Below are 18005 nucleotides of genomic sequence, written 5' to 3' on the forward strand. Positions count from 1 at the left end.
TCTGCGCCCGTGTCACCCAGCGAGCTTCCAAAACATTACCTTATTTCCAGCTAACATGCGAAGCTGTTTTAGATTACTATAGAAACTGATAATCACTCATACATCCAATACCAATTCATTTCTCTGATCGTAATTTATTACTGATCTTGAGATTGTGTCTCCACTCTGTGAATTTTTGAGAAGTTATATATGTTACATGACGGTTCCGAAAAAATGTCCCATTGTAAGACATAGAGGGCAATAATTGTAGGGTAAAACAGAGATTGGAACATATACAGCAAAAAATTGAGGATACTAACTGTAGTGCAACCTGATGTGAAGAGACTGGCACAGTGAAAGTGATTTTCTTCAAAACAGTAAGAAGATTTATGACTCAGAGATGAAAAATTGAACCATGCAGTATATGGGACAGAGAAGGTGCCCAATCGACTGCAGACACAGTGGTACCACTGGAGGAAGGAGGGGGGATTCAGGAGGAAGATTGTAGTTTAGCTGCAAGCATAGCTCTTGTGAGAGATGAAGAGCAAGACACAGATGTTTTTAATCAACGTCTTTTAATCTTACGAGCTTACGTAGTTAATTCAACACTGGAAATTGGAAATGATTTGACACTTGTCACAATTCATTGTCGTTAGGAGTTACTGGGAAGCTAAGTCCAGAGGGTCATAGTCATTAGTCGCCTCAATCTGCGTCCGGAGCTGGACCATGGACCATGAAAGCTGATATAAGACGGCGTCCAAGCTCTCTTGTCTTACCAGGTAGCATGGAGGCGCACCAACATGTATTTCGGTCGTCTACAGGGTGTCCCAGAAATGCTGCGCCAAACTTCTAGGGAATGTGGGGCACATCATAAGGATTGACAATTGCCTAGTAACGCATGGCTGCAAACGTCATGAGTAAGTCGTAGCAGAGGTCGAAGATGGAAAAGGAAACAAGAAAATGATTTATTTTAAAAACTTATTGGAAACAATGAGTACACACAATGTACGTCATGATTACAGCTCTAACGCTACAACAGATGACATGCATGCCTGATACTGACTGCATCGACTGTCAGGCAAGCTCGAGCACACCGGAAGTTTCTGTGATTGTAGCAGCTGTGCAAACGATTCCTGCAACATGCATTTCACACTCCCGGGATCGCGATACATAAGAGACTTCATGGCTCCTCACAGAAAGAAATCAAGGTTCGACAAATCCTGTGATCGTGGGGGACAGGGATCCAGTCCACCACACCCAAACCATCGGAGTGGGGATGACCTGTTCAAATGCTCATGAACAGCCAGTCCAAAACGAGCAGGTGCTCCATCATGTTGGAAGCATTTGTTGTGCCTCACGTTCGCTGGAACATCTTCAGACAACCCGGGAATAATCAGTTTCAGAAAGGTGTGATAATTTGAGCGCTCGAGAGGGACAGTAAAATGTACAGCCTGACTAAGCATGAAAGCCTTCTACTTACATTTCAAATCTAGACTCTAATAATAAAATGGGAAGGTACTGTTAATCAGAACTCAGGAAGAAGTTGTGATCTAAATGACAAAAGATTTATTCATCCTTAATATTACAACAAAAATGACTAAAGAAACGTCACACAAACATTTTTATTCGACAAACGCTTTCACTAACATGGGTTCCATGGTGGACAAAGTGATCAGCTGGGGATCGATACCTGACACTAACCAGAACACTAATCGCTTGCCGGCCGGTGTGGCCAAGCGGTTGTAGGCGCTACAGTCTGGAACCGCGCGACCGCTACGGTCCCAGGTTCAAATCCTGCCTCGGGCATGGATGTGTGTGATGTCCTTAGTTAGTCCGTGTGTGATGTCCGTTAGTTAGGTTTAAGTAGTTCTAAGTTCTAGGGGACTGATGACCTCAGAAGTTAAGTCCCATAGTGCTCAGAGCCATTTGAACTAATCGCTTTATCTGTCTTCACACACGTGAATCTGGGTTATGGCACAAAAACTACGCCACCATCAAACATCTATATTCTACCATTCCAAAAAGAAAAATATGGTTCCTAAGAACAGGGTGCTGAGAAACATATATTGGAGCCCTACGCCGTGGCAGCGAATACCTTCCCCTCCTGCTGGTCAGGGCGGCACACCACGATGCATTCGGTGACTGAAGTCATGAACGGCTGCAATCTGTTATTAATGGCGTGCGCCAGAAAAATGCAAGTATGTGGTCTCGCGTTTGGTTAATTCGGAACACAGGTACTTTCCTATGAAGCTCTGAAACCCCGGTGGATTCCAGTGTGCAGGTGGACCCATTTGCTGGTCTGCCAAACCAATTTGACTCCGTGCCATGACTATGCGTGACAGAAAATATCAAACGTTTAGACGGTTAGCTCAAGACAAAAAAAAAATACACCCACGCATCACTCATTGTGTGCGTGATGCTAGAAGCAGTACCTCTGATGGTTCAGAAGGTGACTGGCACAGGCTCTAAGTGACACACTAGCAAAGGACACGAGTGTCAACATTTAGGTAGAGACCTGCAGTTCTTTAATAGTGTAGCGACAGTACAAGTGTGATCTTCTCTTTCTGTCCGCTTTCCTCCTCAGCTTGGTAGCAAAAGCCTATTTACATCTTAGACTTCCCCCATTTTATCACAAGCTAATCATGAGCTGGAACGCAGCATTTGAAGCTCGGAGAGCGCCCCTTGCTCTACATACACCGGTTTGACCAATGAGAGACTTTAAAGTTAACTGGGAGAAATGGAAAAACGATTCAGCTTCACGGCCTCTTTCCCACACGTTTATGTCGTGTCTTTTGCTAACAACATGACCATAATGGAACCACACCCTTCCATAGAAAGCTTTTTATCTCTCCTGTTGCATACAGCCGGCCGGAGTGGCCTAGCGGTTCTAGGCGCTACAGTCTGGAACCGCGCGACCGCTACGGACGCAGGTTCGTATCCTGCCTCGGGCATGGATGTGTGTGATGTCCTTAGGTTAGTTAGGTTTAAGTAGTTCTAAGTTCTAGGGGACTGATGACCACAGCAGTTAAGTCCCATAGTGCTCAGATCCATTTGAACCATTTTGTTGCATCCATTTCGAAGTTTCCAAAGAATGGCTGTAACTCGCTAAAAGCCTCGTGCTTTCACAAATATGTTTTGTAACATAGTCTAGATGTCTGGGTGCCAGTGACCTATCCCACGGAAATTCGTAGAACGCTCACAGTTGTTTTGTCAGCTTCCTGCCTAACAAGAGCCCAGCCTCTGCTTTATTGCCGGTCTGCAATGCACTGGCCATTGCCGCGGTGACTTCTTGGCGCTAGTCAGTCCACCTGGACGTGGCTGCCCCCCGATTGGCGCCAACTACCGTGTCTGCACAATGTCACCATGGAACTTGGGCATCCTGAAATATTTCCACCCAGGTTCCGCAGAAGAAATGCGCTTCCCTCGGACTATCATCGTCATGCTCTTTACTACAGTTGTTTAAATCGGCATCCTGGTAAAGCTTACTGTTATTTCTTCCCTAGAGCATGCAACCAAGAGCATTAACTACTGCCCACCATTTCATCAAGATGTATGAAGTCAAATCGCAATAAAAATCATATTCCCCAAGAACATGAAGCAGCATAACACCAAATCAGAAGTGAGAGTGCCCTGCAATTTCTCAAGCAGTCTCCAATAAAACACACCCACTCGTTACTGTCAAGCAGTGTTGTGTCACGTGGTGCAGCACACCATGGGTTCTGTTGGTGCCTGAAAATGCCCATTGTGGCGACTGAATACGCCGTCAGTAAAGAATGTTGTCTCATCAGTGAACAACACTGGGAACACAAGCTGGGAAACGCAGATGTCAGTCACTTTGTTGCAGAAGCTACTGTGTGAAACGCACAATTGCAGGATGGTCATTGGAGTGCACCGTTTGGAGAGGAAAGGGGTGTAATGACTCGGCGTTCAAAACATACTGGACACTGCTCCGAGGCAATAGCATGTATGCTGCTGCTAGTATTAGTCTCCATGGCATCTAACACACATTTTTCCCTCATCATCGAGTGCACCGAGCTTTACCTGCCAATTCTTAATGACCCACACTCGCGCACACTTTGATGCAGACGTGCAAACATACTGTGGTACGGTTAATGTTTGCATAACTCTTATGATGTACCCAACCTCTCTGGGATACCTTGTAATAATTTACAGAATAAAAGTGCTTGTCGAAGACAAATATAACAAATGGACGCATACACTGCACATAGCGTTTGCAGGTAGCGGAGAAAACATAAGTTGCCATAACGAAGGAATTCTTTCTTGGTGTGTGTGTGTGTGTGTGTGTGTGTGTGTGTGTGTGTGTGTGTGTGTGTCTTAGCATGAGGAAGAAAAGAGATTACAAGACGTCTATGAAAGCTGCTATTAAATAATTCTATTAGTAAGCAGAAGACCCCCAGCTGGCCAATCAGATCTACAGACTTGCCTATGGAAAACCTTGCAGAACGCTTCTGGAGAGATTAGCATGGGCACTTCAATGTGAGCCATCAGGTGATACATTTTGCTACAGCTCAAAGGTCGGTTTGGTTTCAATTCTAGTGATTATCAGCATCTCAGACAGCAGACGCCTCTTTGCAACCAGCTCTGGCTGCAACAGAGCACCTGTACATACATACAGGATACTGCCCAAAGATGCCATTGGGACCAATCTTCACGTGATACCGATACGTACTTAATGACGCCCATTGTAGACCGCCAACCAAAGACCAGTTGGTCTCAGAGTAACAACAGCTAACTCTAGGTAGCTACCCAGAGTGGTTCAGTTCATACATGAAATATGTAACCGTTACTTTGGGGTGTGCCACTTAAGGCGACATTGGAAAGGACTTGGTCAAATGAGATAATGATTGTACTGATATTGAGCGTTGTGGGTTGATGATAATGCAGCTCAACCATGTGTGGGGCCAAAGTTGTGGCAGGCGGATGGGGTGGGGGAGGAGGAAGTGGGGGAGGGTGGCATGAAAGCCATGACTCCAGCCACTCAAGTAACATTTAAATGTTTATTTTTTACATTTATAAGTTTCCAGATTTTTTCATTATCTTTTGGTGAATAAATTATTTTGAAGACTATGAGACTCGAAAATGGCAAGGAATTCCAGAGTGTACAAGCTACGTTTAACGCAGGGCACTTTTCAGTTGATTTCGTGGGTACTTGCCCACATGGATGGGCTAGCAGCCTAACCGTCTGTAGAAAACATCCCATTCAGCAAAAGGCGCACATCCCCTGGCTGACCATACCATCAGTCAACAACGAATCCGTCACGGTTCATGAGCCCACAGGTGGCATCGGCAAACCGCGCGAAATCGAGGACTGAACAGTGACTCCAAAAAGTATTCGACCGTAGCGTCTAGAATATAGGCACAACTATAAAAATATGGTTAAGAAGCGAACAACTATTTCCATAGATTTTTTAATGTCTACATTTAGAAATAAAATGCTATTTGGGTTCGTACGTTACTTAAAAGCATGCTCCAGTTGATGTCAAACAAGTATTCCGCTTGTAAGAAAGAACACAAGCCCCGCACTGACACAATGCTCTCTCTTCTTGTGCAGTTGTGTTTCATCCACTGGAGAGGGTAGTTTCCTCTCTGTTTTCAAAGCTGTTTAGTGATGTGAAACTTCCTGGCAGATTAAAACTGTGTGCAGGACCGAGACTCTAACTCGGGACCTTTGCCTTTCGCGGGCAAGTGCTCTACATCTGAGTTATCCAAGCACGACTCACGCCCCGTTCTCACAGCTTTACTTCTGCCAGTACCTCGTCTCCTACTTTCCGAACTTTACAGAATCTCTCCTGCGGACCTGTCGTGCTTGGGTAGCTCAGATGGTGGAGCACTTTCCCGCGAAAGGCAAAGGTCCCGAGTTCGAGTCTCGGCCCGACACACAGTTTTAATCTGCCAGGAAGTTTTACATCAGCGCACACTCCACTGCAGAGTGAAAATCTCATTCTGGAAACATCCCCCAGGCTGTGGCGAAGCCATGTCTCCGCAGTATCCTTTCTTTCAGGAATGCTAGTTCTGCAGGTTCGCAGGAGAGCTTCCGTAAAGTTTGGAAGGTAGGAGACGAAGTACTGGCAGAAGTAAAGCTGTGAGGTCGGGGCGTGAGTCGTGTTTGCGTAGCTCATATGGTAGAGCACTTGCCCGCGAAAGGCAAAGGTCCCGATCTCGAGTCTCGGTCCTGCACACAGTTTTAATCTGCCAGGAAGTTTCACATCAGCGCACACTCCGCTGCAGAGTGAAAACCGTATTCCGTTTAGTGATAAATAAGTAATATGGGTCCAAAACTTTGCGAAATAACAAAGCTGCATCAGGTAGTGGAGCACAATCGGAGAAACATTGGCAGATCTACCACTACAGTGAAGACTATTACATAAACGTTTAATCGCAATAAAACATGAGGAAATCATGCATGAAGCAGACGCCCTGTAGTTCCATCCGGGATCCAAAAACGACAGCTACTTAAAGAAGTCAAGAAAAATCCAAAACTAAGCCCTCCAAATCTTATTATTGCGCAAAAACCCATACATGGAAGTCTGTTTCAGCACAGACCAAGAAATGTGCTTTATGAAGCTGGGTATGGAGGCCGAGCAGCCAGTAGAAAATAATACATCAGTGAAATCAACAATAGGAATCTTGTAAAGAGAAGACAAATCCGATGTGTTTGATTTCTGGACGAATATTCTATTTATTGACGACAGTCGATTTCAGCTGCTTAAGTCAAATCTGGGATTAAAAATATCGAGAAAAAATGTTTGTGAACTTGAAGAGACGCGCGGGATTAGCCGAGCGGTCCAAGGCGCTGCAGTCATGGATTGTGGGTCCCGGGGAAGGTTCGAGTCCTCCCTCGGGCATGGGTGTGTGTGTTTGTCCTTAGGGTGATTTAGGTTAAGTAGTGTGTAAGCTTAGGGACTGATGACCTTTGCAGTTAAGTCCCATAAGATTTCACACACTTTTTTTTAACTTGAAGAGATAAATATAACAGCCTCCGTTAAACATGAAGCAGATGCAGCACCCGTCTGGGGACATCTGTATAGAAGTTTGAATAAATGGGTCTTTCTGGGGTTTTGTTTTCAAAAAAGTAATTATCCAAAACATACAGCTCTATATGTAAGGTTGCAGCTGTTGTACAGTACTACCCGATTGATGCCGACATCACCGCAATTCCTAGACATTAATCCAGTAGACAATTTGTATACTCTGCAAAAATATGAGGAATCATTAGAAATCCAATAGAATTGATCTAAAGAACGCTCTGCTACAGGAACGGCGTAACATTACAGTGCAGACAATAAAATCCGTTGCGATATTTGCGCCTAGGACAATGGTAGAGATTACAAAAGAGGAAATGAGTCACTAGTAGGTACTAAGCATAACATTCTACATTAAGAGGCTCATTTTTACTGCAGACGAATATTTATTTTGCATCATAATTTGCCTATCTTATACTTTTGAGTATTTAACTGTGCTTACATAAATAGAAATCTATTTTCTTTTCCTCACTGACTAATAAACAAGTCACTGCTGTACTTCATTCTAACAGTTTTCTCCTATCTATACACCCTTAAATTTATGTTTTAGAGGACTACTTTTTGGAGTAATTGCACATTTACATGAGGCTCCCAAAACCGAATCTCGTAAAGAGCCTGCACAATTTCTTTATAAATTACGGTTGTCAAAAAAACTGAGGCACTAGAAGAAGAAACGGTGGAGCGTGTGAACCAAGGAATTAAAAAATGTGTAAATAAAACAGTATTTGAAGCACTGGGGAAACAAGAAGAAGGGAGGAAGTGGCACCCACACTGGTGGACTAAAAGCATTTAAGAAAAAGTGAGACAAAAAAATTCTATAACAATTGGTTGAGAACACGGGAAAAATATGACAGAGTCTTTTATGTTAGAATGAACGGAGACGTAGAAAAGGACATCTGCAAAAAGAGAAAGGAAATCTGGGAGGATAAATGCGAAGAAGTTGATGGGGGGCACAAAAGCGCTGGCAGAACGGAAAATGATTTAAGAGCGGAGGGAAGAAGTATAAGAAAGAGCAAACCTACCGATTATTAGTCTGACGGAGAGAGGGAATCATTTTAAAGGCCATTTAACAGAAGAAACGACAGAATACAAGGAATTAATGTGGGAGATACGGGAGAACCAGGAGAGTGAACAGATAGAGGAAATAACTGCGGAAGAGGTACGGAAGACAGCTACACAAACGGAAATTGGAAAATCATCAGGAACCATTCGAATTAGTGAGGTGTGGCCCAAGCACTCTGTATGAATATCTAAGCAAGTTATTTAATAAACGTATATTGAATGAGGAGAAGACTGCAGCAGAGAGGAACTTAACGTATCTAATTCCTGCACACAAAAACGGAAGCCAGAAAGTATGTAGCAGTTATCCTCTCACAAGTAAAATTAGCAGGCTGTACGGGAGGATTTTAAAATCAAGACCGGAGAAGTTTGTATATGAAATAGAAGAACAAAGTTGCTTTAGAAGAGGCAGGTCATGTGTAGATAACGTCTTTACCGTATGGCAGATCACGTTGAAGATATTGAAAAGGAATCCAAGCAGTCATTTGGTTCTCATTGATCTTGAGAAAGCATATGACACAGTGCCACTAAAGTTATTGTTCGAGTTGCTGTGGTCACGGGAACTGCCAAAACTTATTGTAGGAAACATCATAAACCTCTACAACTCAGCAAAATTTGTTATTAAAGTAAAGAAATTTCTAGAGAGGCCTTCAGAATAACTAAAGGCCTAAAGTAGGGATTCTCCCACACCTTTTAAGGTGTATGTGCAGAAGGCACTGAATCTCTGGTGTAGAAAGTGCACGGGCATGAAGATTGAAGTGGAGAACCTGTGTATGTACACACTTTTCTAAGCTGATGATCAGGTCGTTGCAACAAATGATGAAGACGGTATGTCTTATATGCTCAGGAAACTGTTGGAAGAGTAGAAAAAGTGGGATTTGAAAATTAATTTTGAGAAGACGAAATCTATGTTGCGGAGAAGAGCGAAGTAACCTAGACATTGCCGGCCGGAGTGGCCGGGCGGTTCTAGGCGCTTCAGTCTGGAACCGCAAGACCGCTACGGTCGCAGGTTCGAATCCTGCCTTGGGCATGGATGTGAGTCATGTCCGTAGGTTAGTTAGGTTTAAGTAGTTCTAAGTTCTAGGGGACTGATGACCACAGAAGTTAAGTCCCATAGTGCTCAGAGCCATTTTTAACCTGGACATTGACGGACATGTTATTAAAGTATGTAAAGAATTTAAGTACCTGGCAGAATCCTCTCACGTGGTGAAAAATGTGACAGAGATATTCAACAACGGACAGGCAGGGAAGGCCGGCTATCCAAGAATAAAACACTGTGCTTTGGTCGTCAGAAATGTATTCGTCTATACAAAATCATCGTGGAACCAGTAACAACCCATGGGAGTGAGCGTTGCTAACTCACAAAAAGAAAAAGAAAGAGACTCAGAGCTTCACAAATGAACCACTTGAGAAGACCCTGTAGAACTTCCCTTCTCGACCACGTAAGACACGGAGATTAGAGAAAGGACACAGACTCATTATAGTATTACGCAAAAAATAGATCTGGTTTGGGCAGGTCAAAAGAATGGATGAAGGTAGATGGCCCAAGAGAGCAATTTAAAGGCAACCTCCTGGAAGGAGAAGATGAGGAAGACCACGGGAAGTGTAGGTAAGCGGTGTCTAAGAAACGATGGAGGGAAGAGGAATGCAAGAGGATGAGGGAGAATGGCGAGATCGAGGTATTTAGCGACTGTGATGTGGGATGCGGTGACAACTGTAGGCCTCCGCAACAAGAAAGAAAGAAGAAATGATGAAATTCTTATAAGAAAAAGCACTGCACTTTCACTTGGAAGCTGAAGTACCTGCACTGAGTGAAAATTATTTGGAGAGGGAAAAATGTGTTGTCTACGGTTGAGGGCTGTGAGTAGAAAAATATAGCTGCCCATTGGGTGGGAACTATGGAGGTGGTAACAGGTGTTGGGGTGGATAGTGCCACGACAGAAAGTGAAAAAGAATTGATCTGTGCGCACGGCCGTTGTATCAAGAGATGAAGGGGGTGGGAGAGATGAAAAAGGAGAGGACAGCCATGCTGTGGATTAGGTGGGAAGAGTTACAGATAGTGGGATGGATATATATCGGGGCAGATTTTATTGTCTGAGAAAGGCGGTCGGTTGAAGATGCGTTGTGTTATACAAAACATTTCGAAATCGCCACCAACATCTTTGTTGGAAGAAAAGGAACGCTTTGTAGCCCCTGGTACGTGACGGCCACAGCAAATACAAATAAAAAGAATTAGGTGGAACAGGGGCCAAGGAAAGGTCGTAATCTGCTGTGTGTCTGTGTGTGTGTGTGTGTGTGTGTGTGTGAGAGAGAGAGAGAGAGAGAGAGAGAGAGAGAGAGAGATAGCTGGAGTAGGAGGGAGAGGGGAGACACGAGCGGCACAATCTGTCGGGTCGGTGTCCGGTGACCCGGCCGGCGTGTTCGATTGGCGGCGGCCGGTCGCGGCAATTACACGCCGGAGGTTGACCCACGCCGGCCGTCTGCAAATGCCGGGGCCGGACCAAGCAGCACCAACACGGCGCAGGCTTTGAGCCAGGCGCGGCTGCGCCGCTCTGCTTGCGCCCCCTCGCCGAGGCGGTCGCTTTCCCACCGCCCGTGCCACCACTCCATCCTGTGGACACGGCAGCAACTCGCCACACTCCGCTGTGTGCGGAGCACATGGCTACGAGTCTTCAGTCCATTAGGAAGCCTAAAATCCACTAAACGATATTGTGTACGAAAATGGTAGAAACTTGTAGGTAAGGAGAAGCTGTGCAATAACATATTTCTTTGCATAGTGTAACGCCCCAACGACCACCTTAAAGTCAATTAAGAAAGAACATGAAGTAGGGAAAGTTATCTAGGCAGTTACGACATGGTTGCCGATGAGCTAACACGAAAGAGTTTTGTCAACAACTACATTGTACACCGCTGAGCATATTTGTTAGCGAAAGAGAAAGAAGAAACATCGTATTTAAGCAATGGACAAATATCCATGTGACAAATGTGAAATTAATATCTCAATAGTTAAGTCTTAATTAATGTCATCAGAGATAACTTTTATGTGGAAGAGAGTTGTAAGCGCAACGAAGAAATTCAATGCGCCTACAATGCTCTTCCACAGAAGAAGTCGCTTGCTAGAACTCATCCAGTGCAGACGTACGAGAGCAGTTCTGATCTGAATTATTGAGATTGTGAATCGTGACGAGATTGTTTTCGAGTTTAGAAGTGTTTGTCGCGTGACGGGATTCACGGCTTAAGAAACTGATTTCAAGAACTGAGACAGGAACAGATAGACTCATTTAACCGTGCACTACGGGTCAATTGAAATCTAATAACTGAATTAATGAACATTGGAGTTGACTTCAAATTAGTTGGACCTTAAGGAGAAGTGAACATTCTATGAAAGAATACACGCAATTAGTCTTTATTAGGACCCAAGTACACGACATCATGAAGATAAAACAATTACGGTAAAGTGTTGAGGTGTGGTAATTTCCAAGAAACTATAACTCAATCGGACTGACTTAGCTAAACTATTCCGTGTGCGTGTGGTGCGGGAGTTATAAGTATTTTGTGACAAAATAACAATAAACTGTTCGTTACAAGTTAAATACCCGGTGTGGACTGCATCATTAAATAGTTTGATAAATTACTAAATCAACGACTACTCATGAAAGACTATTTCATTGAAGTGCAAATATTCACGTCATTAGTTGAGAAGTGAACTTTAAAATATTTTCTTATTACGGCGCAATCTTACAAAGACTGAATCAAAGAGTATCTCTGGATCTCGCTGCATACCAGCACAACAATTCCACAGCAACGAGACAACAGCGTAAGAAAAAACTGTTAACTAAAATATTTCCTTGCAATCAGTGGTGCGTGCTATGCGAACGAGAGAAGAATTAATAACTACTGCAAATCCGGCCAATTAACAACACAATATTAATAATAAAAAGCATCAATTATACGAGTTCGCATAAGTGGAAACGCTGCAGACTTGTAATTGAGATACAGTGACTATGCGAGGAACGCCTTTTCGGAACTTTTTCAGGTTTTTTCTCCCGTTACTGTAGTGGACTGACAAGACAGCCAGTCCACAGAGACGGGTAGCCGAAAGGGCACACGTACACACACGCCGACTGGCGCGAAGTCTGGAACAGGATACGTGATGAATGTGATAAAGAAAAGAACGTAGCTACTAGAACACTTAACTTTTATATCGTCCTTTAGTATACAGCATTCTTGATGATACAAGTGAGACTCTTTAGATTCATGAAGTAACTAATGGCGCCTTGCTAGGTCGTAGCCATGGACTTAGCTGAAGGCTATTCTAACTGTCTCTCGGCAAATGAGAGAAAGGCTTCGTCAGTGTAGTCGCTAGCAAAGTCGTCGTACAACTGGGGCGAGTTCTAGTCCGTCTCTCTAGACCTGCCGTGTGGTGGCGCTCGGTCTACGATCACACAGTGGCGACACGCGGGTCCGACATGTACGAGGGCTATTCCGAAAGTAAGGTCCGATAGGTCGCGAAATGGAAACCACGGTAAAAATCAAAAATGTTTTATTTGCAACAGTTAGATACACCTTGCAGCTACTTATCTCCATAGTCGCCGACCCGACTTAGACGTGTATCGTAGCGTTGTACCAACTTTCCCATACCCTCGCTATAGAAGGCAGCCGCCAGTGCTCTCCGCCAATTCTCTACGCTGGCCTACGGCTCGTTGTCTTGTGCCGAAATGTTGTCTTCATAACCAGCGGTTCATGTGACCTGAGCTGAAACTCAGAGGGAGACAATTACGGGCTGTATTGTGGGTAATCTCACATTTCCATTTGAAAACGATGCAGGAGCATCTTCATTGCCCCTGCAGAATGCGGCTGAGAATTGTCTTGAAGACGAAACAGCACGACAGTTATGTAATGTTAGCTGCATAGCTTCAGGGGAAATTTCTCACCAGGCCCCCGTACTTGGCGGCAGACACTATTTTCTAGACATCTTTACGCACTCACTGCGAGCTCAGAAATGAGAAGAGCGACGTGATGCTAACTGGGGTTATACTAGAGACACTACCCAACACATCCGTGCAAAGCTTTATCGGATTTTCATAGTCGTTTCCATTTCGTGACCGATCGGACCTTACTTTCGGAATAGCCCTCGTACTAATGGACCGCGGCCGATTTAAAGCTACCACCTAGCAAGTGTGGTGTCTAGCGGTGACACCACAGTTACTCTACGGGGACTGACGTTATATCGCATCGTGTCTCTACTCTGCCGCGAGAGCTGTGGCAGTAGCAGCTCTAAGGCGTCGACTACATCAGCACGCGGTTGGAGTCCGGCGGCACGCGCCACACACACCATAACAAAATAACAATAAACTGTTCGTTACCAGTGAAATACCCGGTGTGGACTATAGTTTGACAAATGACTAAATCAACGACTACTCATGAAAGACTATTTCATCTTCCGCAGCAGCTGTTATACACGTATATGGCTTATTATTGTTTTATCCCTTCATAAACTCACTACAGTTTAAGGTTTTTCACTAGAGGCGTTTTCATTATATTTACAAAGCAAGTTGAGCGGCTATTCTGAAACTGCATGGTATGTTTATATTTCTTACTAATTAACAACAGTCTTTCTACATAAATTTAAGGTGCAGATTACTACTAAGGTGTTTCCCTTTTGTTTACTCGTTCTGAACCAACCAGGCAAACCACACACTTCTTAAATTAATCGACAACAGGCCGCGTAGTATTTCTTGTTGTTGTAGTCTTCATTCCAAAGACTGGTTTGATGCACCTTTCCTTGCTACTCTGTCCTGTGTAAGCCTATTCATCTCCAGATAACTACTGCAACCTACATCCATCTGAAACTTCTTACTGTATTCATCGCTTGGTGTCCATCTAGGACTTTTACCCCTCACAGGTATCTCCAATATTAAATTGGTGATCTCTTGAAGTCTCAGAATGTCTCTAATCAAACGATCCCTTCTTCTAGTCACGTTGTACCACAAATTACTTTTCTCATCAGTTATACTCAGTAACTCCACATTACTTACATGATCTACCCATCTACTCTTCAGAATTCTTCTGTAGCACCAAATTTCAAAAGCTTCTAGTCTACACTGTGTATCGTCCACGCTTCACTTCCATGCATGGCTATGCTCCATATAAATACCTACAGAAACGACTTCGCAACAATTGAATCTACATTCGACGTTAGGAAATTTCTCTACTTTAGGCAAGCTTTTATTGCCATTGCCAGTCTCTATTTTACATCCTTTCTACTTTGGCCATCACCAGATATTTTGTTGCCCAAATAGCAAAACTCATCTACTACTTTGTGTCTCATTTCCTAACCTAATTTCGTCAGCATCACCTCTTCGGCTACGTTCCGTTATCCTTGTATCACTTTTGTTGATGTTCATCTTATATCCTCCTTTCAAGACACTGTCCATTGCGTTCAACTGCTTTTCCAAGTGGTTTTCTGTCTTTGACAGAACTACAATGTCATCAGTGAATATCATAGTTTTTTATGTAACTCTTCAGGCTTCCCCGGCGAGATCTTGACATGTGGAAAAATCGGGTCTACTGCCGGATGTTTGTGTCGCTCTGGCACAATATTTCGGCCACGGAACTCGTTGCCTTCTTCAGGTGCTACCTGAGACTGCCGTGTTGGAGGATCTTGTCCAGTATTTATGCCCAGAGGGCGCTGGGTGCTCTCTTTGCCGTCCGCGCCCGCCTGGCGCTGGTAAGAGAAAGAGTGCGTGACATGCGCCACCGCCTAGATGTCACGTCCAGGGATTTGCTGTATCGCCACCTTTCCATAGCAGCCACCCTGACCCGTGAAGACTGGGACCAGGTTGATGGTGCCTCCTGGTCCTTGGCGGAATGCACCATGAGGAAATCAACAGCATGTCAACAGGCCAAGTTTGAGCGCCTTAACAAGAAGGTACAACAGGATGGGGACACACGGACAGTGGTCAACCTGAGCGACAAGCAGCTCGATGAGGCCACCTCAAAAGCACTCAGCAAGGGCCTCAACTTTGCAGTGACTCCCAGAAGCGTACCTGTTGCAGCCTTCATCAGTTCAGTTGAGCAAGTCGTCAACACGCTACCTTTCAATGTGTCTGAACAGATCCGCAGGGAGACCTGCAGGGCACTCACCAGGACGAAGCCCCCCAAATCCAACATCTCGAGCGAGGAGAGGGTGGCACTCAGGCAGCTACGGGAGGATGAAAACGTTGTTGTTCTGACAGCTGATAAGGGTAACTCCACGGTCATCTTAAACAAGTTGGAGTATGATAGGAAGGTGCAACAATTTCTGGAAGACACTGCTTACAAACCACTAGATGATGACCCCACTGACAAGGTGGACAAGAAGACCTGGAAGTTGCTGAAGGAGACAGGTCTACCTGAACAGGTCACCAAGAAGCTTCATCCCAAAGCACCTTTACCACCCAGACTCTATGGACTCCCCAAGGTCCACAAGGAGGGGGTCCCTCTTCGACCTATTGTCAGTAACATTGGCGCAGCGACATACCTCACTGCACAATACCTGAAGAAGATATTGGCACCATATGTGGGCAAATGTGCACACCACATTCGGAACTCGGAGGACTTCCTACAACGTCTAAGGCAGCTACACATCGTGGACTCTGACATCATGGTCAGTATCAATGTGATGTCGCTCTTCACACGAATGCCACTTACCAATTCACTCAATATCATTGGAGAGAAGTTCAATGGTGCCCTGCTCGACCTGTTCAAGCATGTACTGACCTCAACATATTTTCTTTATGGGGGTCAATTTTATGAGCAAACGGAAGGAGTGGCAACGGGCAGCCAACCTTTTCATGGAAAGGTACGAAGAGGAGGCACTTGCATCAGCCACTTACCAACCCAAGTGCTTTCTTAGGTATGATGATGACACTTTTGTCATTTGGCCCCATGGTAGGGAGAAGCTAGATGACTTTTTGAAACATCTAAATTCACGCCACCCAAGTATAAAGGATGGACAAGAGGAAGGCAGATGGCACTTTGGGGCACAGTGTGTATCTTAAGCCCACCCACGCTGACTTATACCTTCAAGCCAGTAGCTGCCACCACCCGATACAGAAGAATGGAGTCCTGAAAACATTAGTGCACAGGGCTCGAGCTCTGCCAGATAAGGAAAGTCTGGCCACATAGAACAACTACAGCTGGTGTTCAGCAGAAATGGATACTCCTCCACAGACATCCAAAGGGCACTTCGTACTACCAGTCAACCACAGGGTACACAAGAGGAGCCAGAGGAGGCGAAGAAGGTAGCATACCTGCCATATGCTGGACCTATTTCTGCAAAGATCTGCAGAATTTTTTCAAAATATGATATAAAGAGTATCTTCTGTCCACCCTCCAAATTTGGGACCATGCTAGGGAGTGTGAAGGACGACCTGGGGCTCGTAAACCAGGCATTTACAACATCCTGTGCCAGTGTGGAAAGTCATACATTGGCCAGACAACCAGGACGGTGGACGTCAGGTGCAAAGAACACCAGAGGCACACCAGACTCGGACAGGCAACAAAATCTGCCATAGCGGAGCACTGTCTGGAGCTCAGCCACTCAGTGGACTACAACAACACCAAAATTGTGACACAGATGCCAAGATTTTGGGACAGTGTCATAAAGGAGGCCATCGAGATCAAGGTCACTGACAACATAATAAACCGAGACAGCGGTTGCCAGCTCAGTTCGGCGTGGAGTCCGGCTCTGGAGCTTATTAGGGCTCAACGAAATGAACCAACAAACTCCTCAAGAAGTAGTACCACTGCAGGAGTAGCGCCAGGCGGGTGCGGACCGCGAACGCAACTCCCGACGCAGGACGGGCCTCTGACAGCCGCCACGACCGCGGATGTTGGACGAGCCGAGCATGGACGACCGTCGGAGCACCAGGGAAGTGGCAACACCACAGGATCAGCGCCAGGCGGGCGCGGACCGCGAATGGAGCGCCCAACAAAGGACAGGCCTCAGAGAGCTGCTACAGATGGAGACCAAGTCGGGCGCGGACGTCTGAGGGAGCACCGGGGAAGAAACAACAAAAAAAAAAAAAAATGGCTCTGAGCACTATGGGACTCAACTGCTGTGGTCATAAGTCCCCTAGAACTTAGAACTACTTAAACCTAACTAACCTAAGGACAGCACACAACACCCAGCCATCACGAGGCAGAGAAAATCCCTGACCCCGCCGGGAATCGAACCCGGGAACCCGGGCGTGGGAAGCGAGAACGCTACCGCACGACCACGAGATGCGGGCGAAGAAACAACACCTTACAAGCAATGCCAAACGGGCGCGGACCGCGAACAGAGCCCCCGACGCAAGACGGGCCTCAGACAGCTGCCACAACTACTGATGGTGGACGAGCCGGGCGCGGACATCCGTGGGAGCACCAGGGAGGGGTAAAAACCTCAGGAGCAGCACCTGGCGGGCGCGGACCGCGAACGGAACGGCCGACACAGGACACGCCTCAGAGAGCTGCCACAGATGGCGCCCAAGTCGGGCGCGGACGTCCAAGGGAACACCGGGGAAGAGACAACACATTACAAGCAGCGCCTGGCGGGCGCGGACGGCAAAGAGAGCACCCAGCGCCCTCTGGGCATAAATACTGGACAAGATCCTCCAACATGGCAGTCTCAGGTAGCACCTGAAGAAGGCAACAAGTTACGCGGCCGAAATATTGTGCCAGAGCGACACAAACATCAGGCAGTAGACCCGATTTTTGCACATGTCATCATAGTTTTTATGTTCTCTCCCTGAACTTTTAATTCTGCTGCAATTTTTCTTTGGTTTCCTTTACTGTTTGCTCAATGTACAGATTGAATAGCATCGGGTATAGGCTACATATCTGTCTCATTCCCTCCTCAATCACTCCTTCCCTTGCATGCCCCTCGACTGATAACTACTC

The sequence above is a fragment of the Schistocerca nitens genome, chromosome 1 (genome assembly GCF_023898315.1).
Source record: "Schistocerca nitens isolate TAMUIC-IGC-003100 chromosome 1, iqSchNite1.1, whole genome shotgun sequence".
Taxonomy (NCBI): Eukaryota; Metazoa; Arthropoda; class Insecta; order Orthoptera; family Acrididae; genus Schistocerca; species Schistocerca nitens.